Source organism: Salvelinus sp. IW2-2015, linkage group LG14 (genome assembly GCF_002910315.2).
Source record: "Salvelinus sp. IW2-2015 linkage group LG14, ASM291031v2, whole genome shotgun sequence".
Lineage (NCBI taxonomy): Eukaryota > Metazoa > Chordata > Actinopteri > Salmoniformes > Salmonidae > Salvelinus > Salvelinus sp. IW2-2015.
In genome coordinates, this window is record NC_036854.1 from 42,867,697 (window position 1) to 42,893,140 (window position 25,444).

Below are 25,444 nucleotides of genomic sequence, written 5' to 3' on the forward strand. Positions count from 1 at the left end.
CCGAACATCACCCCTGGTGAGACAAAACCGCGACTCGTCAGGTGAAGAGCACTTTCTGCCATCCTAGTCTGCGTCCAGCGACGGTGGGTTGGTGCCCGATAGACGGACATTGTGACGGGGATGTCTGTGAGGACCTGCCTACAACAGGGCCCTACAAGCCGCTTCAGGTCCAGCCTCTCTCAGCCTATTGAGACAGTCTGGAGGCACGGTGATGGAAGGATTGTGCGCTTCCTGCGTGTAACTCGGGCAGATTGTTGTTGCCATCCTGTACCGTCCCGGGGTGTGATTTGTCGGACTGTACCAGATTCCTGCTGCAGGTGCTTTTACACGTGGTCTGCCACTGTGAGGCACGCATCAGCTGTCCGTCCTGTCTCCCTGTAGCGTTGTCTGGTGCGTTACACAGTACGACATTGCATTTATTGCCCGTGGCACATCGTGCAGTCCTATGTCTCTTGCAGAAAAGCCTGAGGCACGTTCACGCAGAGGACCAAGGACCCTGGGCATCTTTCTTTTGGTGTTCTTTTCAGATCAGTAGAAAAGGCCTCTTAGTGGTACCTTATGTTTTTCATTACTGTGACCTTAATTGTCCTAACCGTCTGTAAGCTGTTTTCTGTCTTAACAACCGTCTTTCCACAGTGTGCATGTTTCTTAATTGTTTATGGTTCATTGATAACAAGCATGGGAAACAATGTTTACGCCCTTTACAATGAAAAGATCTGTGAAGAAATGTGGATTTTACGATTATCTTTGAAAGACAGGGTCCTGAAAAGGGACGTTTTATTTTATGCTGAGTTTATATACAAAAGAAAGCAAGTTACAGGAAGGGAGAAACACATAACCTACAAATAAACAGACACAATAAAGGGTTTTCCAGAACACTCTCTTCCTGTACACACACACACACACACACCCACAGAGCGTAGCAGCAACCCACCTGATCAGACCTGCTACTCTGTCTTTCAGTTTGTGTGCCAGAAGGCTCATCACGCTCCACCCCTTCACTGTACCACCTTAGAGCCTGTCTGTCAGAGTGAGGGAGGAGGGAGAGAGAGGAGAGAGAGAAGGAAAGAGAGTGTCACCATAGAATTCTTACACACAGTATACAAATGACAGAGAGGAATAAAAATCTTTGAGGAAGTACCGTTCATACAAAGCTCATTTTCAAAAAATATCCTCCAATGCATTTACCACCGATCACCACTAGATGGGGCTGACTGCACATAGAAGCATACAGCGCTGTTCGCCAATGGTGTATACTGTGTGTGTGTGTATATATATATTACACACAAACTATAGTTTGGCAAAGTCGGTTTGACATCTACTTTGGTGCATGACACAAGTCATTTTCCAACAATTGTTACCAGACAGATTTATTTCACTGTATCACAATTCCAGTTGGGTCAGAAGTTTACATACACTAAGTGACTGTGCCTTTAAAACAGCTTGGAAAATTCCAGAAAATGATGTCATGGCTTGAGAAGCTTCTGATAGGCTAATTGACAATAATTTTGAGTCAATTGGAGGTGTACCGTGGTGCTATTATTTCGGCCTACCAATCAAACTCAGTGCCTCTTGCTTGACATCATGGGAAAATTAAAGAAAATCAGCTAAGACCTCATAAAAAAAATTGTAGACCGTCCACAAGTCTGCGTCATCCTTGGGAGCAATTTCCAAACGCCTGAAGGTACCTCGTTCATCTGTACAAACAATTGAACGCAAGTATAAACATGGGACCACGCAGCTGTCATACCACTCAGGAAGAGACGCGTTCTGTATCCTCGAGATGAACGTACTTTGGTGCGAAAAGTGCAAATCAATACCAAACAGCAGCAAAGGACCTTGTGAAGATGCTGGAGGAAACAGGATTATACAAAAAAGTATCTATATCCACAGTAAAACGAGTCCTATATCACATAACCTGAAAGGCCGTTCAGCAAGGAAGAAGCCACTGCTGTCCAAAACCGCCATAAAAAAGACAGACTACGGTTTAAACTGCACATGGGGACGAAGATCGTACTTTTTGGAGAAATGTCCTCTGATCTGATGAAAACAAAAATAGAACTGTTTGGCCATAATGACCATTGTTATGTTGTATGAAAAAGGGAGGCTTGCAAGCTGAAGAACACCATCCCAACCGTGAAGCACGGGGTGGCAGCATCATGTGTGGGGGTTCTTTGCTGCAGAGGGACAGGTGCACTTCCACAAATAGATGGCATCATGAGGGAGGAAAATTATGTGGATATAGTTAAACAACATCTCAAGACATCAGTCAGGAAAGTTAAAAGCTTGGTCGCAAATGGGTCTTCCAAATGGACAATGACCCCAAAGCATACTTCCAAAGTTGTTGGCAAAATGGCATAAGACAACAAAGTCAGGTATTGGAGTGCCATTCACAAGCCCTACCTCAATCCTATAGAACATTTTTGGCAGAACTGAAAAAGTGTGTGCGAGCAAGGAGGCCTACAAACCTGACTCAGTTACACCAGCTCTGTCAGGAGGAATGGGCCAAAATTCACCCAACTTATTGCAGGAAGGTTGTGGAAGGCTACCCGAAACGTTTGACCCAAGTTAAACAATTTAAAGGCAATGCTACCAAATACTAATTGAGTGTATGTAAACTTCTGACCCACTGGGAATGTGATGAAAGAAATAAAAGCTGGAATAAATTATTCTCTCTACTATTATTCTGACATTTCACATCCTTAAAATAAAGCGGTGATCCTAACTGACCTAAAACAGGGAATCTTTACTTGGATTAAATGTCAGGAATTGTGAAAAAACTGAGTTTAAATGTATTTGGCTATGGTGTATTTAAACTTCCGACTTCAACTGTATATATCTCATTGGCTGTAGCCCAGCGTATACTAGACCAGAGTGAAAATGAAAAACATTCCCTACAACTCATACCTGTGCTGCCTTTCCCAGAATGAGAGAAGCTATGCAGCTAAATATCAAGCTATGACTCCAAATCACTCAGCTTCCTATTGGTGTCTATGAAGAGAGAAGCAGCCGAGATCTCCTCTCCTGCCTGGTTTGGTTTTATTTAGCCACCCTGGATATGTGACCTGTCTGTCTGGGACTAGCTAGCAGTGAGATTGAACCTTTCTCCTTAATGAGCTTTTGTAATAAATTGAAGTGTTTTTTCACCCCCACTTTGTCCATCCAGGACCTGGTTTCCCAGGATAAGTCTCTCATTCCGTGCCATGCAGCTGTGCATTAATTCAATTGAATATTGTGTCAGTGCCATAGAGAGGCAACCCCTGACGCAAAAGTGGTGGGGTGGGGGGGTAACAGTGGAATGCGGCAGTGCGGGGAATGTAACCTCAACTCACCCAGCAGTACTATTAAGGGTGAGAGCTCCACAAAGAGCTGCACTGTATGCATGGGAATGGACTGAACAAGGAGAAAGAGCGAGAAGAGAGGAAGGAGGAGAGAGGGGGGAGAGGAAGCAGAGCGGGAGGATAGAGGGGGAGAGGGAGGAGAGGGGAGGGATGAGTGGCCTAAAAGTTTCAGAGAATAGGGAGTGAGTGGGTGAATATCTCTGGTCATTCGTTCGATGGCATTAACCATCCAGTTAGGTGGAACGAAGCTAAGCCAAGATGGGCCCCCTTCTCAGCCCCTTGCTTTTCTCACTCAGTCCTTTCCTTGCCCGGCTGCCTGCCTCATTTCACCTTGCCTGCTTTGAATGACAATAGAACATTGTCATTCAATAACACACCCCAGGCAGAGCATGGCCATCTCCACTACCTCACCTGAAGAGGTCACACAGTCAGTAGGACACATGGTCTCTCTTGCTCTCTCTGTATGTGTCTTTCTCGCTCTCTCTCTCTGTGTGGCTCAGTTGGTAGAGCATTGCACTTGAAATGCCAGGGTTGTGGGTTTGTTTCCCACGGGGGACCAGAATAAAAAATAAAAAAATGTCTCACTCTGCATCTGTGTCTTTCTCTAATTCAATTCAAAGGGCTTTATTAGCATGGGAAACATATATTTACATTACCAAATCAAGCGAAATATAGTATCAGTCACATGTTTGGACACCTACTCATTCAAGGGTATTTCTTTATTTTTACTATTTTCTACATTGTAGAATAATAGTGAAGAGAGAATGCCAAGAGTGTGCAAAGCTGTCATCAAGGCAAAGGGTGGCTACTTTGAAGAATCTCAAATATAAAATATATTTTGATTTGTTTAACACTTTTTTGTTTACTACTCGATTCCATATGTGTTATTTCATAGTTTTGATGTCTTCACTATTAATGTAGAAAATAGTACAAATAAAGAAAATCCCTGGAATGAGTAGGTGTGTCCAAACCTTTAACTGGTACTGTAGATAATAAACAAAACATTTACAGTAAACATTACTCACAAAGTTCCAAAGGAATAGACACATTTCAATGTCATATTATGGATGTGTGTATGTTGTAAAGATGTGCAAATAGTGAAAGTACAAAAGGGAAAATAAATAAACAAATATGGGTTGTATTTACAATAGTGTTGCCCTTTTCTTGTGGCAACAGGACACAAATCCTGCTGCTGTGATGGCACACTGTGGTATTTCACCCAATAGATATGGGAGTTTATCAAAATTGGATTTGTTTTCAAATTCTTTGTGTATCTGTGTAATCTGGCAAATGTATGGTCATACATTTGGCAGGAGTTAGGAAGTGCAGCTCAATTTCCACCTCATTTTGTGGGCCGTGTGCACATAGCCTGTCTTCTCTTGAGAGCCAGGTCTGCCTACGACGGCTTCTCTCAATAGCAAGGCTATGCTCACTGAGTCTGTACATAGTCAAAGCTTTCCTTAAGTTTGGGTCAGTCACAGTGGTCAGGTATTCTGCCACTGTGTACTCTCCGTTTACGATCAAATAGCATTCCAGTTGGCTCAGTTTTTTGGTCAATTCATTCCAATGTGTCAAGTAATTATATTTGTATTTTCTCATGATATGGTTGGGTCTAATTGTGTTGCTGTCCTGGTGCTCTGTTTGTGTTTGTGAACAGAGCCCCAGGACCAGCTTGCTTTGGGGACTCTTCTCCAGGTTCATCTCTCTGTAGGTGATGGCTTTGTTATGGAAGGTTTGGGAATCACTTCTTTTTAGGTGGTTGTAGAATTTTCTGGATTTAAATCATTAGCAGGTATCGGCCTAATTCTGCTCTGTATGCATTATTTGGCGTTTTATTTGGTACACAGAGGATGTTTTTGCAGAATTTGGTGTTTGTCCCATTGTGTGAATTCTTGTTTGGTGAGCGGACCCCAGACCTCACAACCATAAAAGGGCAATGGGTTCTATAACTGCGTAAGGTATTTTTGCCATTTTATGTTCCTTTTGATGCCGTAGAAGGGCCTTCTTGCCTTGTCTCTCAGATCGTTCACAGCTGTGTGGAAGTTACCTGTGGTGCTGATGTTTAGGCTGAGGTATGTATAATTTGTTGTGTGCTCTAGGGCAACGGTGTCTAGATGGAATTTGTATTTGTGGTCCTGGCAACTGGACCTTTTTTTGGAACGCCATTATTTGTATCTTACTAAGATTTACTGTCAGGGCCCAGGTCTYGCAGAATCTGTGCAGAATATKTAGGTGCTGCTGTAGGCCCTCCTTTGTTGGGGACAGAAGCACCAGATCATCAGCAAACAGTAGACATTTGACTTCAGATTCTAGTGGGGTGTGGCCGGGTGCTGCAGACTGTTCTAGTGTCCCCGTAAATTCGTTGATATATATGTTGAAGAGGGTGGGGCTCAAGCTGCATCCCTGTCTCACCCCACAGCCCTGTGTGAAGAAATGTGTGTTTTTTGCCAATTTTAACCATACATTTGTTGTTTGTGTACATGGATTTTATAATGTCGTAGGTTTTTCCCCCCAACACCACTTTCCAATTTGTATAGCAGACACTCATAACAAATTAAGGTAAAAGCTTTTTTTTTACATTTACATTTAAGTCATTTAGCAGACGCTCTTATCCAGAGCGACTTACAAATTGGAAAGTTCATACATATTCATCCTGAAATCAACAATGCCTTTGCTTTGGTTTGTTTGTTTGTCAATTAGGGTGTGCAGGGTGAATACGTGGTCTGTCGCATGGTAATTTGTAAAAAGCCATTTTGACATTTGTTCAGTACCTTGTTTTCACTGAGGAAATGTAGGAGTCTGCTGTTAATAATAATGCAGAGGATTTTCCCAAGGATGCTATTGACACATATCCCACGATAGTTATTGGGGTCAAATTTGTCCCTACTTTTGTTGATTGGGGTGATTAGTCCTTGGTTCCAAAAATTGGGGAAGATGCCAAAGCTGAGGATGATTTTAAAGAGTTTAATATGGCCAACTGGAATTTGTGGTCTGTATATTTGATKATTTAATGTAGTATACCATCAACACCACAGGGTTGGAGGGTTTGTAAGTTGTCATGAAGTTAATTCAATGTAATTGGAGAATCCAGTGGGTTCTGGTAGTCTTTAACAGCTGATTCTAAGATTGGTAATTGACCATGTAGATATTTTTGCTGTTTGTTCTTTGTTATAGAGCCAAAAAGATTGGAGAAGTGGTTTATCCATCTATCCGATTTGGATAGATAACTCTTCATGTTGTTGTTTGTTTAGTGTTTTCCAATTTTCCCATTAGTGGTTCGATTCTATGGATTCTTCAATTACATTAAGCTGATATCTGACATGCTGTTCCTTCTTTTTCTGTAGTGTATTTCTTTATTGTTTTAGTGATTTTAGTGAATACGTAGGCTCAGTTTTTCTGGGTCTAGGTTTTTGGTTGGATAAGGTTCTCAATTTCTTTCTTAGGTTTTTGCATTCTTCATAAAACAGTTTGTCACTGTTAATTTTCTTAGGTTGTCTGCTTGAAATGTTTAGATTTGACAGGGAGGTCAAATATACTGTTTAGGTTTTCTACTGCCAAGTTTACACCTTCACTATTACAGTGGAACGTTTTGTCCAGGAAATTGTCTAAAAAGGGATTGAATTTGTTGTTGCCTAATTGTTTTTTGGTAGGTTTCTACACTACTTTCCTTCCATCTGTAGCATTTCTTAATATTACTCAGTTCCTTTGACTTTGATGCCTCATGATTGAGTTTTGTTCTGTTCAAGTAGACTGTGATTTTGCTGTGATCTGATAGGGCTGTCAGTGGGCTGACTGAAAGTTCTGAGAGACTCTGGGTTGAGGGCAGTGATAAAGTAATCTACAGTACTACTGCCAAGGGATGAGCTGTAGGTGTACCTATCATAGGAGTCTCCTCAATTTAAAAAAATATATAATTTCCACTTCTCATCAACAACAAAAAATCTTGATCAACCAAACAATCGACCAGTCGACTAAATGGGGGTCAGCCAAATTGCAACACAGCGCTACTCTCAGTACCTTCCGTCTCCGTAGTGTGAATTTACCTTAAGCTACCAGTAGTTGTGCCTTACCTACACAATGCCCCAAACTGAGTAGAGAAGGATGGGTTAACTTTAAAAGCACAACTGATGGCAATAAACAACTTCTCTGATAGYAKYRWTRCTATGTGGCATCAATATTAGTCAGAAACATTTATTGTAGTGTCAAATTTTACTACAATTTTGGTAATAAAGTKAATCTTGTCCAAAACTGAGTTTTGTAATTGAGTTCGTCATGACCTAGGRTAATAMAGGGTTGGGTTTTGATTTCGACAATGCTCACTAACACAGGACTCACAGCTGCAGTGATTGTGCTCCATCCAATCTTACCGCAGCGAATCTGACTTTGTTTACATAAGACAACACGTTGCACAMTTRTTTACTTGAAAAACACTGCACCTTAGCTCAATGTAAAATGTTTTATTCATTCTGACTATTTTGAGGAAGTGATACTGGCTTTGCACCTATGGTGTCTTATGGGAGACAAACATCAGTAACTGCCCCCCAAGACTGAAATCTTGTTTTTCTTAATGAGCAACAGAGAAACACAAGCAGAATCGGTGCAGAACAATGTCCTCAGTCAGACAAGTCAATCAACTAGTCAGCCAGTCAGCCAGTGTTTGCTAAGGTCAAGTCAAGGGAGCTGCAGTCAGTAAAATCAGTCTCTGTGGGAGGGAGGATGGAGGGTTAGACCATTAGTATATGCATAATTGAAAAGGCTGTTTGAAGGACAGCTTTCAGAGCATACTGCTGCATTTTATAATCTTATTTTTACACTGAACAAAAAATAAACAACATSTAAAGTGTATGTTTCATCAGCAGAAATAAAAAAATCCCTGAAGTTCTCCATATGCACAAAAAGCTTATTTTTCTCAAATGTTGTGCACAAATTTGTTTACATCCGTGTTAATAAGCAGTTCTCATTTGCCAATCTAAAAAGCTGATTAAACAGCATGACAGCATTACACAGGTGCACGTGACTGGGGACAATACAAGGAGACTTTAAAATGTGCGTTTTGTCACACAACACAATTCTACAGATGTGTCTCAAGTGTTGAGGGAGCGTGCAATTGGCATGCTGCTGCAGGAATGCCCAACAGAGCTGTTGCCAGAAATGTAATGTTCATTCCTCTACCATAAGTTGCCTCCAACATCTTTATAGAGAAGGGGGGGGGGGGGGGGGGGGTTGCTGAGAGTATTTCTGTCTGTGGGGAAAACCATTCTGATTGGCTGGGCCTGGCTCCCCAGTGGGTCAGTGCCTCCAAGGTCCACCCATGGCTGCACCCTGCCTATTCATGTGAAATCCATAGATTAGGGCCTAATGAATTCATTTCAGTTGACTGATTTCCTCATATGAACTGTAGCTCAGTAAAACCTTTGAAATAGCTGCATGTTGTGTTATATTTTTGTTCATTATATTTTTAAATTGACCAAAGATTACACAATACAACAGCAGTAGTGTTGTACTGTGTGCATGATCACATGTCCTATATTATTTCATTAACCTCATTGTAATTGTACTGTATTCACTGAAATGATTTACCATTATACTGCTTTGGCAATATCTACAAATTGTATTTCATGCCAATAAAGCAAACTTAATTTTAGAGAGAGGAGGGAGAGAGAAGAGAAGGGAGAGAGCAAGAGAGAGAGAGGAGAGAGGATAAAGAGAAGGGAGAGAGCGATTGAGAGAGAGAGGATAAAGAGAAGGGAGAGAGCGAAAGAGAGAGAGAATAAAGAGAAGGGAGAGAGAGCAAGAGAGAGAGCAAGAGAGAGGAGAGAGAGAGAGGATAAAGAGAAGGGAGAGAGAGACAGGAATGGATTGATTGTATTACAAAACCCTCCAAAGCGGTGTTGGGGGTAAAGTATATGACATCATAAAATATATTTACACATGTAGTTTAAACGGAACAATAAAATAACCACGTTTTTTGCAGAAGGGCAAGGGGTGAGACAAGGGTTTAGTTTAAGTCCAACCCTGTTTAACATCTACATCAACGAACCAGCAGTGTTGTTGGACTGATCTGCAGCCCCTGGACTCACCCTAAAAGATGAGGTCAGACTCCTGCTCTACGCAGATTACCTTGTCCTACTGTCACCAACAGAGCTAGGTCTACACTAAAGGAACCAAAATGTTTTTCTTAAAAAATTCTTAGGGGGTAGATCAGCTTTAATAGTGCAGATAGATTGTAGCTTCCATCAATGTAATTGTCTGCATCACTTCCAATCACCCATAAATTTTTTGTATAAACTTGGATTAGCTAACACAACGTGCCATTGGAATAGAGGAGTGATGGTTGCTGATAAGGGGCCTCTGTAAGCCCATGTAGATATTCCATTAAAAATCTGCCGTTTCCAGCTACAATAGTCATGTACAACATTAACAATGTCTACACTGTATTTCTGATCAATTTGATTTTAATGGACAAAAAAAAAAGTGCTTTTCTTTCAAAAACAAGGACATTTCTAAGTGACCCCAAACTTTTGAACCGTGGTGTACGTTTTACGGAAACAGTATGGTTTACATTAGTTGTTATTAGTCCCAACCTTCAGCTCTATCAACACCTCCCATCTATCTCTTAACACCATCCATATTGAATTTCTATTTGCCTTATATTTTTCAACTGTGCTGTGATGTTACACTAAAGTTCTGAACCTTTCTTTTCTCATAGCTTCTACAGATTGTAAATTGAAAATAAACGTTTTTGCTAAAAGTATTTATTATTATTGATCGATTGACTATGACTTTTCAGATCACCCAGTAGTGCTATCTGCAGGGTTAGCTCCAGGTAAATATTGCAATTCTTCAGCCATTCCTGGACCTGTAACCAAAAACAAGCTACATATGGACAGTACAAAAAACAAATGATCTAATGATTCTGCCTCTTCGCAGCAAAATATACAGAGCTGGGAAGATTGTATCCCCCAAAAAATAACATTCTATTGATTGCAAGAATTTAGTATAATCATTTAAATTGACAAACTCTAAGTTTTGAATCCGGCTTCGTTTTGTGTATCAGTTCATAAACCATGTGCCATGGAATCGGGAACATCAAAAATCTCTTCCCAACTACTTGGCCATCTATATGCCACGGCTGTCAATTTTATGGTCCTTAACTGGAATACTTTTTTATTTATCACAATTTTCTTTAACCATTTATGGTCTTTAATGCAGGGCCGACAGACAAGTTCCTTACTTTTTCCCCCTTCCACTTTCATTTGTGTGGTAATGCTGCAATTAGTTGGTTATAATGTTGGGTTGAGCAGACATGTCCATGTTTCTGTTTGCTGCATGTGTGACAACTCCACCAGTCCTATTTATGAGATCATTTACGAACATAATACTTTTTTAAATCAATTATTATATTTGAGTTTAAACACAATATTTGTTGTATTATTTGTTCTGTCTTTTCTGGTGGATTAAATTGAAATTGCAACCAACTTTCTATGTCTTGTTTTAAAAATTGCGATATTTGGGAGATGATTTCCTTTTCAAATAACTGAAAGTGAGAGGTTGTAATCTGAATAAAGGGAAAAGGCCTTTCTCGAACATAGGGTGAGACATTCCTATTAATTTACTAGTACAATTTAAGTACACCTTTTGTATGACTGATGCCTTTCGTGAGAGGTTTAATGCTTTAATATTTAATCATTTCCGCCCTCCGAATTCATATTCATTATATAAATAGGTCTGTTTAATTTTGTCTGGCTTTCTGTTCCAAATCAAATGGAATATTCTTTGCTCATATAATTTGAAAAAAACAAGTTGCTAGGTGTAGGCAAGGAAATAAGCTAAGAGGCAAACTGGGATACGACTAAAGAGTTAATCAGGGTGATTTTTCCACAAATAGACACCTTTCCACGAAAGCAAGATCTTATCTATTTTTGATAACTTTCTATAAACATTTATTGTAATGAGATCATTTCTTTCTTTTGGGATATAAATACAGAATATGTCCACTTCAGTCAGACCATTTTATTGGTAAACTACACGGTAATGTAAAAGCTGTATATTTTTTGTGATCCAATACATAATAGTACATTTATCATAATTTGGTTGTAATCCAGAGAGGTTAGAAAAAGTATCTAAGATCCTCTATGAGGCTGTGGAGGGATCCAACTTGTGGATTTAAAAGAAAACATGAATCATCAGTGTACAATGACACCTTTGTTTTTAAGSCCTGGATTTCTAGGCCCWTGATACTATTGTTGGATCTGATTTTAATAGCTAACATTTCGATGGCCATAATAAATAGWTATGCCYATAGRGGACAACCTTYTTTTACTCCTCTTGACWGTTTAAAACTTTGAGAAGTAGCCATTATTTACTATTTTACAACTAGGGTTACTATACATTATTTTAACCCATTTTATAAGAGATTCTCTKAAATTGAAATGTTCCAGGCATTTATACAAACTCCAGTCGTACTTTATCAAAAGCCTTTTCAAAGTCAGCTATAAATAGCAGGCCTGGTTTCCCAGATTTTTCATAGTGTTCTATTGGTTTCCAGTACTTGAGTTATATTATTATCTCCAATGTATCGTCCATGTAAAAAACCTGTCTGATTAGAAGGAATAATGTCCGACAATACCTATTTAATTTTACGAGCTTTTACATTTTGCTAGAATTTTTGCACACTACACTGAAGTGTAAGGAGCCTCCAAATGTTTTTTAATGAAATGGATATTTAGATTTCCCACTGTTTCAGTAATAATGAACTCCYACCTTCTTGTTGAGTGTATGATAATCTACCATATACATAGGAGTGGTTAAAACATGCTAATAACAGTCCTCTGAGTACAGTTGAAGTCGGAGGTTTACATACACTTAGGTTGGAGTCAATTAAAATCGTATTTCAACCACTCCACAAATTTCTTGTTAACAAACTATAGTTTTGACTGTATCACAATTCCAGTGGGTCAGAAGTTTACATACACTAAGTTGACTYTGCCTTTAAACAGCTTGGAGAATTCCAGAAAATMATGACATGGCTTTAGAAGCTTCTAATAGACTAATTGACATAATTTGAGTCAATTGGAGGTGTACCTGTAATGTATAAAATGGTTATTACTGCATTGTTGGAACTAGAAGCACAAGCATTTCGCTACACTCGCATTAACATCTGCTAACCATYTGTATGTGACAAATAAAATTTGATTTGATTATTTCAAGGCCTACCTTCAAACCCAGTGCCTCTTTACTTGACATCATGGGAAAATCAAAAGAAATCAGCTAAGACCTCATAAAAAAAATGTAGACCTCCACAAGTCTGGTTCATCCTTGGGAGCAATTTCCAAGAACTGAAGGTACCACATTCATCTGTACAAACAATAGTACGCAAGTATAAACACCATGGGACCACGCAGCCGTCATACCGCTCAGGAAGGAGACGCGTTCTGTCTCCGAGAGATTAACGTACTTTGGTTCGAAAAGGGCAAATCAATAACAGAACAACAGCAAAGGACCTTGTGAGGATGCTGGAGGAAACAGGTACAAAAGTATCTATATCCACAGTAAACGAGTCCTACATCGGCATAACCTGAAAGGCCGCTCACAAGGAAGAAGCTACTGCTCCCAAAACCGCCATAAAAAAGCCAGACTACGGTTTGCAACTGCACATGAGGCAAAGATCGTTCTTTGTGGAGAAATGTCCTCTGGGCTGATGAAACAAAAATAAAACTGTTTGGCCATAATGACCATCGTTATGTTTGGAGGAAAAGGGAGGCTTGCAAGCCGAAGACACCATCCCAATGTGAAAAACACAGAGATGACAGCATCATGTTGTGGGGTGCTTTGCTGCAGGGAGACTGGTGCACTTCACAAAATAGATGGCATCATGAGGGAGGGAAATTACGTGAATATGCTGAAGCAACATCTCAAGACATCGTCAGGAAATTAAAGCTTGGTCGCAAATGGGTCTTCCAAATGGACAATGACCCCAAGCATACTTCCAAAGTTGTGGCAAAATGGCTTAAGAACAACAAAGTCAAGGTATTGGAGTGGCCATCACAAAGCCCTGACCTCAATTCTATAGAAAAATGCGTGGGCAGAACTGAAAAAGCGTGTGCGAGCAAGGAGGCCTATAAACCTGACTCAGTTACACCAGCTCTGTCAGGAGGAATGTGCCAAAATTCACCCAACTTATTGTGGGAAGCTTGTGGAGGCCCCGAAACCTTTGACACAAGTTTAACAATTTAAAAGGCAATGCTACCAAATACTAATTGAGTGTATGTAAACTTCTGACCCACTGGTAATGTGATAAGAAATAAAAGCTGAAATAAATAATTCTCTCTACTATTATTCTGACATTTCACATTCTAAAATAAAGTGGTGATCCTAACTGACCTAGACAGGGAATTTTATTAGGATTAAATGTCAGGAATTGTGAAAAACTGAGTTTAAATGTACTTGGCTAAGGTGTATGTAAACTTCCAACTTCAACTGTATATAAAAAAAAAATTGTATACCTCAACTGGTATGCCATCCAGCCCTAGAGTTTTCCCAGAATTAAAGGCTTTAATTGCATCAAGAAGTACCTCCTCTGCAATTTCACCTTCACATGAGTCTTTCTGTACAGAAGTTAATTTTACATTGAAAAAAGCCATACAATTAGCTTCAGTTAGAGGGAAGCAAAGTGAATCATGGGTGTCAGTAAATTACTTTTGGTAGTTCTATTTCTTTTGTTTGTATGGACTCCTTTGCCTGATTTTGTTAAGAGATGAGTACTGAATTACATGGCCACTCTAAAAGGCACATTTAAAAGCGTCCCATACAATAAGGGATGTTATGTCGGAAAAACTTCTTTATAAATTCCTCTGTCCTAGTCCTGATTAAATGTACAATATCCTCGCCCACGTGGAAATGCAGTAGAGTAATGCATATGCCAATTATCTGATATTCCGACCACATTCTATCCCCTAACACACTTTTTCAACTTTTGGTGCCAACGAGAAAACATAAGAAAAAAGTCAAGACGACGAGCTTGATTGAGCCTCGCCATGTATATCTCACTAGGTCAGGATATTTAAGCCTCCATATATCCTCTAGTTCCAACATATCCATGACATTCATTACTTCCTTAAGAGCATGAGGGTGATAGTTTGTAGTGTGATTTCATTTACAGTCCATTGAAGCATTTAAAAGAGTATATAAATCTCCCACCATAATAATAGTCTTGTATTGCTTGCAGGGTTGATAATTTATTATATATATTTTTAAAAGAAGCATGGATTATCATTATTTGGACCGTAAAGGTTAATAAGCCATATCTGTTTATGGTCCAATAATATATATTTTAATAATCCATCTACCATGCGGATCTGTTGGACCATTTGCACATTCGAATCAAAACTACTGTTAATTAATATCATCACCCATGGGAGAAATATATTTCACCCCCAGTCCATTTTCCACACAACTTCATCTAAAATTGTTGAATGAGTTTCCTGTAACAATAGATATTATATTCCTTCTCTTTGAGCCAGGTAAATATTGTTCTTCTTTTGTTATTATTGCTCAGCCATTACACTTATAACTGCTATATTTATTTCCCATAATGAGATACAAGTTTCAGATCTATTATCATAATATATGTTTGTAAATGTACCGTTAAAAAGTACCATAGTGACTGAGTGTCCATATAGCTCTACCACGATATTTGCATTCTACCAAGTAACCCTCCAATTGTTCTTCACTATTCCAACCGCTAAAGCCCCTCCCCATCCCAAGTTGGGTTGTCATCCCAATGACCGGCAGACCAACCCCGTCCTCCCGGATCCCATGGCCCCCGAGAGGCCAGGACCCATCCTTGGAAAAGAGCACACAGTGCCACCCACAGAACAGAAGCAGATCAACCACTAAAACATTGACTGATGTAAAAATGCTTTGTAAATACATTTGATTGATAAAAGTATTTCCAATGCTCCACCTCAAAATTCTTTATATATAGCTATTAAAATAAAAAATATATATATAATATATATATATATATATATATATATATATATATATATACACACACACACACACACACACAAATATCTTGCGTATCTTAATTACCATCATAAACATTTAATATGCATAATAATGTTGGCAGTCTGTGCAAAGGAATGTTACCTTTAACCAGGATTGCCATGGCATTAGATTACATTTTTGTCAAGCAATATTATTCTAAATGAACAACTAACATTCTTTGGGAATACAGCATCAACTTCAAAACCAAAGTCATAATTTTCCAGAAAAAGGCCAGGAATCAGAGCAGCAGACACTCCTTCAAATGAGGAAATACCATGGTTTAACACGCCCAATGGTACACTACCTGGGACAAACAGAAATGTTGCCTCTAGTGGATTTGGTCAGACAGTGAACGCACCAAAAGAAAAAGCCCACAAAGCATTTCACTGCATAAAAAGAAGAATCTCAAAAAATATTCAATAGTGTAATTTTACCAAATGCACTATATAAAAGTGAAATTTGGGTGAGAAACCACAAAAGAGAGAGAGAGAGAGAGGAGAGAGAGAGGGGAGAGAGAGAGAGAGAGAGAAGCAAGAGGGAGAGCGAGAGAGAGAGGGCGAGGAGAGAGGGCGAGAAGGCAGGGAGAGAGGCGAGAGGGCAAGGAAGAGCGGGTGCCCTCTCGCCCTCGTCTCTCGTGCGAGAGGGCACGAGAGCGGGCGGAGAGGCACGAGAGAGAGGGCGAAGAGAGACGAGAGAGAGGGCGAGAGCAGAAGGGAGAGCGAGAGCGAAGCGAGCGAGCGAACGAGGAGAGCGAGCCGAGCGACGGCGACGGGCGAACGAGGGAGAGCGAGCGATGCAACGACGGGAGAGCAGCAACGACGAGCCCCAGCAAAGCGCGACACGAACGAGGGGATGCGTGTATCTCCCCCTCCATGCTATCTACTTGCCTCATTCCGTCCGTGCCTTTTTCTTTCCGTCTTATGCCTTCCTTGACGTCTCGGTGAGCTGCGCGAACGAGTCCAAGCGTTGGTATGACGCGTGAGATCCTGTCGGCGGTCATCTACCGGAGCGATACGAACGAGAGGGAGCGAGAACGCGAGGGAGAGCGATGCGAGGACGGCGAACGAGGGAGAGCTGAAGCGGACGCGAACGAGGAGAGCGACGCACGGCGAACGGAGGGATCCGTCGAAAGATACGAGGAGAGGCGAGACGAACGAGGAGAGCGAACGAAGGAGAGCGAGAACGAGGGAGCGAGAGAGAAGTACTACTATCTAGCCCATCACAACAGACCATACACGTTCACACAAATACACTTAGCCTTTCATGTGTCCGCTGGCACGTGATAACAAGTGCATAAACATGGGGTGACTCCTAGGCCCAGTCAGCCCCACCCTCTCCACCCTGTAAGCTAACCCAGGAACAGACACTTCCTCTGGGGAAGTGGAGCCCCACCGTGGGGGGTAACTGGAGCCAAGACAGTTACCCCCCTCGGAACCCATCAGTAACAACGGCCCAAAAGGGGATGGAGAGGGAAAGGATCAGCTTGGGCCACCAGGTCCAGTTGCACAGAAAGACACACATGACCACCCGAAGAAGATACACATGTCTGTGGTGGAGCCACTAGTGTAGCAGCTGGTGAGGAAGGGATCAAGACAGTTCACTCATTTGACCAAGACCATGTTAGTTTTGGTAAGAAGATCACTTATTGCTCACATCAAACAGTGAACAAACAAAGAGCAAAGAGTGACATTACTTTCTTTCTCTCTTTAGTGGCTCTTATTTTTGTCCAGCTCCTGTGTGTAGGCCCAAGTCATCTTTCCCCTCTAGGGCAGCCAGTAGTATACCTGCCAGCTAGGCCAGCCAGTAGTATACCTGCCAGCTAGGCCAGCCAGTAGTATACCTGCCAGCCAGGACAGCCAGTAGTATACCTGCCAGCCAGGGCAGCCAGTAGTATACCTGCCAGCCAGGGCAGCCAGTAGTATACCTGCCAGCCAGGGCAGCCAGTAGTATACCTGCCAGCCATGCAGGTGTTCAAACAGCTCAGACAAAGAGAGACAACTATTACCTGTCTGTGACCACGCATGTTACAGCTTTTAGGACCATTCTCAAAGACAGATAAGTAGCTTTATTTTGGTTTTAAAGTAGACAGGATTACAAGGCCGCCCCCTCTTGGGTCTCTTATTGTACCACCAAATACCAGGCTACTTGTAGCTTCAACTAATCCAGCCATTAAGCTTCTTAGCAATGACWAACAGATAGATGGGGCTAGTTGTTTGATAAACTGGGTGAAAGTGGCCCATACAAACATTGTGGCAGTTACTGGAGTCTGTCTGCCAGTCAAATAAAGTCTACTCAGAGAAATACAACTGTCAAAGTGTTGTGGAACTTCTTCAGTCAATCGCTCTCTTTGTTGTTCCCTCAATGTTTTTCTACCAGGTGGCTCAGATGGAAACTCAGGTCATTTCCAGCAGACGTCCCCCGGATCATATGACGTAAGCCAGCCAAGTCAGAAAGCTATTTGGAGGAAAGCTAGGCAGTAGGCCCAGTTCTTTACCATGGATGACCTTTAATGGTTTWCAATGAGGATAAGACAGAACCATCCCACACAGTGACAGTATTCAGATAATTGATTACCTTTAATGGAAAAGGAATCCCTACCTTTTGAGCCCAACCGCACACAAAGGTTTAATACAGAACACATGATGAATCATGCATCCATAGAGAACAGTTTGAGATCTCTGTATTGGGAAGCTTGAACTACAACTTCCCTTTCTGAAGGGCTGTAACAACAACATAACACCAACTGATACAGAGAAGAAGAGAGTCTGAGACCTTCCTTCAACTCCAGAGAAGCTTCAAATAACTACAACTTCCCTTTTCTCGACAACCATAACAACCATAGCAACAAACTGTCACCCGAGCACACAGCCATGCAATCTCCATAGACAAACATTGGCAGTAGAATGGCCATACAGAAGAYCTCGGTGACTTTCAACGTGGCACCGTCATAGGATGCCACTTTTCCCACATGTCAGTTCGTCAACTTTCTGCCCTGCTTGAGCTGCCCGGTCAACTGTAAGCGCTGTTATTGTGAAGTGGAAACGTGTCGATGCAACAACGGCTCAGCRGRGAAGTGGTTGGCCACARAAGCTCACAGAACYGGYCCGCAGAGTGCTGCAGCGCYTAAAAACKGTCAGTCCTCGGTTGCAACTSTCACTACCGAGTTCCAAACTGCCTCTGGAAGCAATATCAGCACAAGAACTGTTCGTTGGGAGCTTCATGAAATGGGTTTCCATGCCCGAGCAGCCGCATGCAAGCCTAAGATCACCATGARCAATGCCAAGCGTCGGCTGGAGAGATCTAAAGCTCGCAGCCATTGGACTCTGGAGCAGTGGAAACGCGTTRTCTGGAGTGGTGAATCACACTTCACCATCTGGAAGTCCAACGGACGAATCTGGGTTTGGCGGATGCCAGGAGAACGCTACCTGCCCCAATGCATAGTGCCAACTATAATGTTTGGTGGAGGAGGAATAATGGTCTGGGGCTGTTTTTCATGGTTCGGGCCCCTTAGTTCAAGTGAAGGGAAATCTTACCGCAACAGCATACAATGACATTCTAGATGATTCTGTGCTTCCAACTGTGGCAACAGTTTGGGGAAGGCCCTTTCCTGTTTCAGCATGACAATGCTCCCGTGCACAAAGTGAGGTCTATACAGAAATGGTTTGTCGAGATCAATGTGGAAGAACTAGACTGGCCTGCACAGAGCCCTGACATCAACCCCATCGAAAACCTTTGGGATGAATTGGAATGCCGACTGCGAGCCAGGCCTAATCGCCCATCATCAGTGCCCGACCTCTCTAATGCTCGTGTGGCTGAATAGAAGCAAGTCCCTGCAGCAATATTCCAACATCTAGTGGAAAGCCATCCCAGAAGAGTGGAGGCTATTATAGCAGCAAAGTGGGTACCAACTCCATAGTAATGCCCATCATTTTGGAATGAGATGTTAGACGAGCAGGTGTCCACATACTTTTGGTCATGTAGTGTTCCTAGTCAGTTGCACAACTGAATACATTCAACCGATATGAATGAGTCTATGAGAGCATAGCCCCCCCTCTGTTCCAGCCAGAGTCTAAATCTTCTCTTTCCTCGAGGACCATAGCAACATACAGTACCATGCCACCCATGGATTACATGAACAATTCATATACTGTAAGTCAATGGGACCAAAGCCCCCGGTCTGTCACGGCTACAGCCTGGATCTAAATTAGCCAGAGGACGGCTCGAAAGCCACTAACTGTTATTTATGCTACCAGGAAGTTTCCAAGCCATTGAGCATCCTCAATACTCTGACGCACAGCCCCAAAAGAGAGAACCCAGTTTCTCAGAATCTACGATAAACCCCAATGGAGGACGTATTAAAACTGTTCAAGGAGAATTCTTTGAGATTAAATGAATAGGGGGAAAGGTAAGGAAGMGTGAAAAACTGTTTAACATCATGATGACTTCAGGATGACCATGGGAATGTGCTTTTCTGTCTGCATCCCAAATGGCACCCTATTCCCTATATAGTGCGCTCCTTTTGACCAGAGCTCTTTGGGTCCTGGTCAAAGGTAGTGCACCATATGGAAAATGGGGAGTCATTTGGATGCAGCCATTCTGTCCTTGGCCTATGATCTGAATAAWTCCCTGTGCTGTCAAATATTACTTTATTACTGTCACCGTTTCCATTTTTATCAATGCCTGACTGCAAAGAGCAAGGAGTCAAGGATTGTAATTTCTCYCCGAATGTGTCCGTTTCCTGGCACACTGTAAACGATAGGCTAGCACGCACACAGACTTTTCCCTGAACTTTAATAACACAATCAAAAGGAGGCCCAGAATCTGATATGCAAAAYCCTGAACCACTCCCAAGTAGCCTAATCCCTCCCCCCTCCAAGTTCAATATTAGCCTACTGCCAGCAAACATACCAGCAACCTACCAAACAAGTAGACCAGGTCTACAGTACACTCCCAAAGATTCATTAACCCCAATGAAGATCATGCACAAATATACCAATAAGCAGATGATTAGGAGAAGACCATCCTAATCAGTTGGCCTTTATGTAAAGGCCAACCTGTTTGGCTGCAGTGGGCTTCTAGGTAGCCTGGTTAAACCTGCTTGCATGTGTGTATATATATATATATATATATATATATATATATATGTGTGTGTGTGTGTGTGTGTGTGTCTGTGCGTGGACTTCCACAACAATCAAGTCTGGTCTACCTACTCCCTAGCCAGCCAATGAACCAGCCCCTTTCCACCCAACGACTCCGCATCTCTGTCCCAAATGGCACCAAATTCCCTCTATAGTGCACTACTTTTGACCAGGACACATAAGTCTCTGCTCAAAAGTAGTCTCAGTGTGTTACCTCCCCCAGCCTGGCCTCAAGGTCAAGCTGTAAGACCAGGGTATTTATTCTGGTGTTTCTCATAACAATAACTTTCCCTTGGCTTTCCAGTGCTTTTTCATTCGATTTCTAACTTTGCTAAAGGGGACAATGAGCCCTCTAAAAGCACCCTGTAATGCCGTAATAATGCTTCCCTATACGTAACAAGGCCCCAGTTAGCACCCTCCAATTATAGGCTCTGGTCCTGCACTTGCTGAAGGGCTGGAGAGAAAGAGATGGGACATTAACACTTTGTGCAATGAGGCCGTTGGCTGTTTTTAGAGCCTGAGTTTTAGCGCCGGGTTGCACTGAGGAGCAGAGCACAGCTAAACGGAGCTAAGCACAGTGGTAGTAGTGAGACTCCCTGGTTCTGACTCAGGCGGTGAAACCCTAGAGGGCTGAGGGAGATGGGAGAAGGTTAAACCTGTCAGAGATTAAGCGTAAAAGAATGACAAACTGAACTTATTGGGGTTGGATTGGCATGGGGTGCGGGGGTCCATGGGTGGCTTTAGACAATTTTTGTGTGATTCTTCATGTCTTACTCATTGGTAGGAAGAAGTTMACTCCAAATTGGATGTTGGGTACAATATTCATTGAAAATGATCTGAATCCTATTGATTAAAATGGCCAATTTGGGTGCAATCAATTAGCTTAATTTCTCTTAGATTAAATGAAATTTCAACAAGGCAACATTTCAGGAATGCCAAATCATACTTATTTCTAATAAACGATTTCAGAACAATCTGAGATGGGTGTCATGGCTTGCTTAAATAACATGGAACGACTCAATTGAGAAAGAAAAAGCTGAGGATAATGTGGTGGTGGTTCAAATTCCAAGCGTCCACGCAAGATCAGACAAGAAGCCACATTGCATCACATTAACTGTGTGAGATGACAACAGCTACGTAGGCTTCTGTGGAATTTTCAATAAAATGACCGGCAGGCAGAGCAGCATTTTCTTGTTGCTTTGCAGCAATTCCACGGTAACGTTATTAGGTTATGGCTCAGATTTTTCACATTAAAATGTAGGCCAGCAGTACCAGCCAAAATTTGGACACCTACTCATTCAAGGGTTTTTCTTAATTTTTTACAATTTTCTACATCAGGCCTTTGTATTGGTGTCCTTTAGTAGTGGTTTCTTTGCAGCAATTCGACCATGAAGGCCTGATTCATACAGTCTCCTCTGAACAGTTGATGTTGAGATGTGTCTGTATCAGTGAAGCATTTATTTGGGCTGCAATTTCTGAGGCTGGTAACTAATGACCTTCTCTACAGCATAGGTAACTGGGACTTCCTTCCTGTGGCGGTCCTCATGAGAGTCAGTTTCATCATAGCCCTTGATGTTTTTTGCGACTCCACTTGAAGAAACCTTCAAAGGTCTTGACATTTTCTGCATTGACTGACCTTCATGTCTTAAAATAATGACGGACTGTCATTTCTCTTTGCTTATTTGAGCTGTTCTTGCCATAATATGGACTTGGTCTTTTACCAAATAGGGCTATCTTCTGTATACCACCCCTACCATGTCACAACACAACTGATTGGCTCAAATGCATTAAGGAAAGACATTCCACAAATTAACTTTTTTTAAAGCACACCTGTTAATTGAAATTAATTCCAGGTGACTACCTCACGAAGATGGTTGAGAGAATGCCAAGAGTGTGCAAAGCTGTCATCAAGGCAAAGGGCGGCTACTTTGAAGAATCTAAAATATATTTTGATTTCTATTACACTTTTTTGGGTTACTACATGATTCCATGTGTTATTTCATAGTGTTGATGTATTAACTATTATTCTACAATGTAGAAAATAGTACAAATAAAGAAACCCTGAATAGTTGTGTCCAAACTTTTGACTGGTACTGCATGTCAAACAAAAAACATTGACTTCAAAGTTAACAAAACCACACAACTCTACGCACAAGGACTACTTTTAACACAGAACATTTCACAAAAACACATTTACTTGAAGAACTGTGCAGGTGCAAAGTTTGGTACCAGAATAATAGTTTTTATGTGTCCACTGCTTCCAAAAACACTTAAATATCTGCTCTGAATTAAGATTCAAAGATGTCTGTGGAAAGAATGGAGTGTCAGCTATGACATGGCCCCATGAGTTTGAATACATCTATGTTGGTTATTGAACTACAGTAAGTGAAGTGGATTTCCATCTATATGACCAGAAATCAAAGCCTTTGATTATTCAACATTTTTAGGAAGGAAAACAGTTGAAAAACATATGCGCCTTAATAAAAAATAATGTTTTATTGACTATTATCTTTCATTTGACACCCAATTTGACCAGTGGCGTGTATTCATGGCTGCCAAGGGAAGCCAGGCTTCCTAAAAAAAAATTGCAAGATTTTTTGTTTAACATAATTTATCTTTCGTCTCTCTGTTTCATCCTTTACTTCAATTCYCAAGAGGCTGACTGTATCCCACCGGAGAGAGCATCTGAGCAAGCGAAACAGCGCCCCGCCCCTCTGTCTCTGTATTTGTAGGCCATCTATCTGATGCTGTCTGGTCCAAAAGAGTATGACATTGTTGCCGCCCGTAGCATTGAATGCAAGGGATGTGGCAAGCGTTTGGCCTACCTTGATGAATTTAAAAAAAATAATAATAGCCAATCAGCATTGAGCTAAACTGAGCAAGCTCAACTGTAAAATGGTCCTGACGCACCAAAAAAAAGGGTTAAGGGAAGCCAGTTTGGCTTTGGCGTCACTCCTATCCAATTGCGTCAAGAGCATATGTCACTTGACAGGAACATTTTTTATTGTTGTATCTCGTTGTGTTGTTGTCCTCTGGTGGCTAGCTAGCTAGCTAGCTAGCTAAAATTGACCCTTTTATAAATTAGTCATGGATGGAGACACGGATTTGGACTTCTGGTTTAACTTCATTCTTCGTATTGGCCAATTATTATAAGGGCGATTGTGATCCAACCAATAATTACGACATTGTGCCCCTGGCCCGAGAGGATGGAAGTACAATATGTAGCTAGATGTGATGAAACAAACGTGTCTTCTTATTGTCGCAGCCATTAGGCCTCTGTATCACGGTCACAAGGCATATGAACTAATAGGTCATAGAGCAAACAACACAATTAACACAACACATAGGTTGTAATGCCTTTCCCCCCCCCCTGGATTCCCCAGTGATTTTAGTCACACAGCACAACTGAATGTTCTATTTACTTCACATGGGTCCTTTGGCTAAGAGCCACTGACTGTAGTACAGCTATGTCTAAGGGGCATTGCTAAACATCAGCTGACAGGCAGTACTTATGCTTACTTCTGTTTTAGTGACAAAATGTCAACAAGACAGGTTTGTAGGCTAATAGCTAAGAGAAAATATGCACAGTGTGGAGTTGCTAGACAGCTTACTTGTACTTCTTTGGAGGAAGTGGGGGGAAAACACACGAGGCTTATCAGGGAAAAGGTAGAAACAACAAAAAGGCAAATAAATGAACAAGTTTCATTCATCAACAAGTCTCTAAAAAGTCCCCCAGCCAGACCAATTAAAACATTCCTGCTGCGAGGGAGAGAAAACTGGCCATGGACCTGCTGAAGATTCATCATCATTCACTGATTTCTGGGCAGCAAGCGCCATGGACCTGAGATGAGGAGAGGCCAGGCCAATGACTTTAATTTACAAGGACCAGCAGAGGGCAGGAGGGGCAGGGGAGACTGGGTCTATGCACCCCGGCACTCCATGAGTCACCCCATTACACAGTGTGTACCACTCACAGGCTACGAGTAAGGGTCCACTGTCTCTCAGCGTGAAAATGGACATCAAGGGACTTTCCAGTTTCCTCATCATTGTGCCAATGTGACACTGGATGAAACAAAGATCCAAATAAAGTTGCCTAGTTACTCAGTTTCCTTTGAAAAGGTTCAGCACTATTGTTACTTAATTCCTTTGCTTTTTTATGGAGAACATTGCTAACAAACAATGTCATGCTCCCGTATAGATTCCCGCAAATTGGTTTATGGGTCGTTTCCATGCCATTTCAGAGATCTGTCACACCCAACAACTCAGGTTGTTCTAAAAATAATTTCTGTAGTTAGAAACAGATAATATAAAAATTCCTACAAATCAAACTTTGTCACATGCGCTTAATAGAAATATAACTCAGCAATTAAGCTAATTGATTTCACCAAATTGGCCATTTTAAATGATATAATACTCAATAAATGTGACACTGATCAAATGATATAATGTTGTATAATAGGACCTATATAATAGGCAGTGTCATAGGAAGGCCCATAAAGTTGTCAGACTCTAGTCACCAAAGTCATAGACTGTTTTCTCTGCTACCGCATGGCAAGCGGTACCGGAGCGCCAAGTCTAGGACCAAAAGCTCCTTAACAGCTTCTACCCCCAAGCCATAAGACTACTGAACAATTAATCAAATGGCCACCGGACTATTAAATTCCCCCCCCCCCTGTTTGCACACCGCTGTTACTCGCTGTTATTTATCTATGCATAGTCACTTCACCCCTACCTACAAATGACCTCTAACCTGTACCCCCGCACACTGACTCGGTACCGGTACCCACTGTATACAGCCTTGTTATGTTATGTGTTACTTTTAAATTATTCTTTACTTTAGTTGTCTTAACTTCTTGAACTGCACGTTGGTTAAGGGCTTGTAAGTAAGCATTTCACAGTAAGGTCTAACTTGTT

At 41.5% G+C, this 25,444-nt stretch overlaps 1 long non-coding RNA gene across 1 annotated transcript in view; it reads right to left on the reverse strand.

Moving 5' to 3' along the window:
* Positions 1-939: 939 nt before the first annotated feature.
* LOC111973102 (uncharacterized) overlaps positions 940-25,444 on the reverse strand; it is a 58,830-nt gene continuing 34,325 nt past the window's right edge. The window contains exon 3 of the long non-coding RNA XR_002878519.2: positions 940-1,022. This is a non-coding gene — a long non-coding RNA (uncharacterized lncRNA). The remainder of the gene's footprint in view (positions 1,023-25,444) is intronic.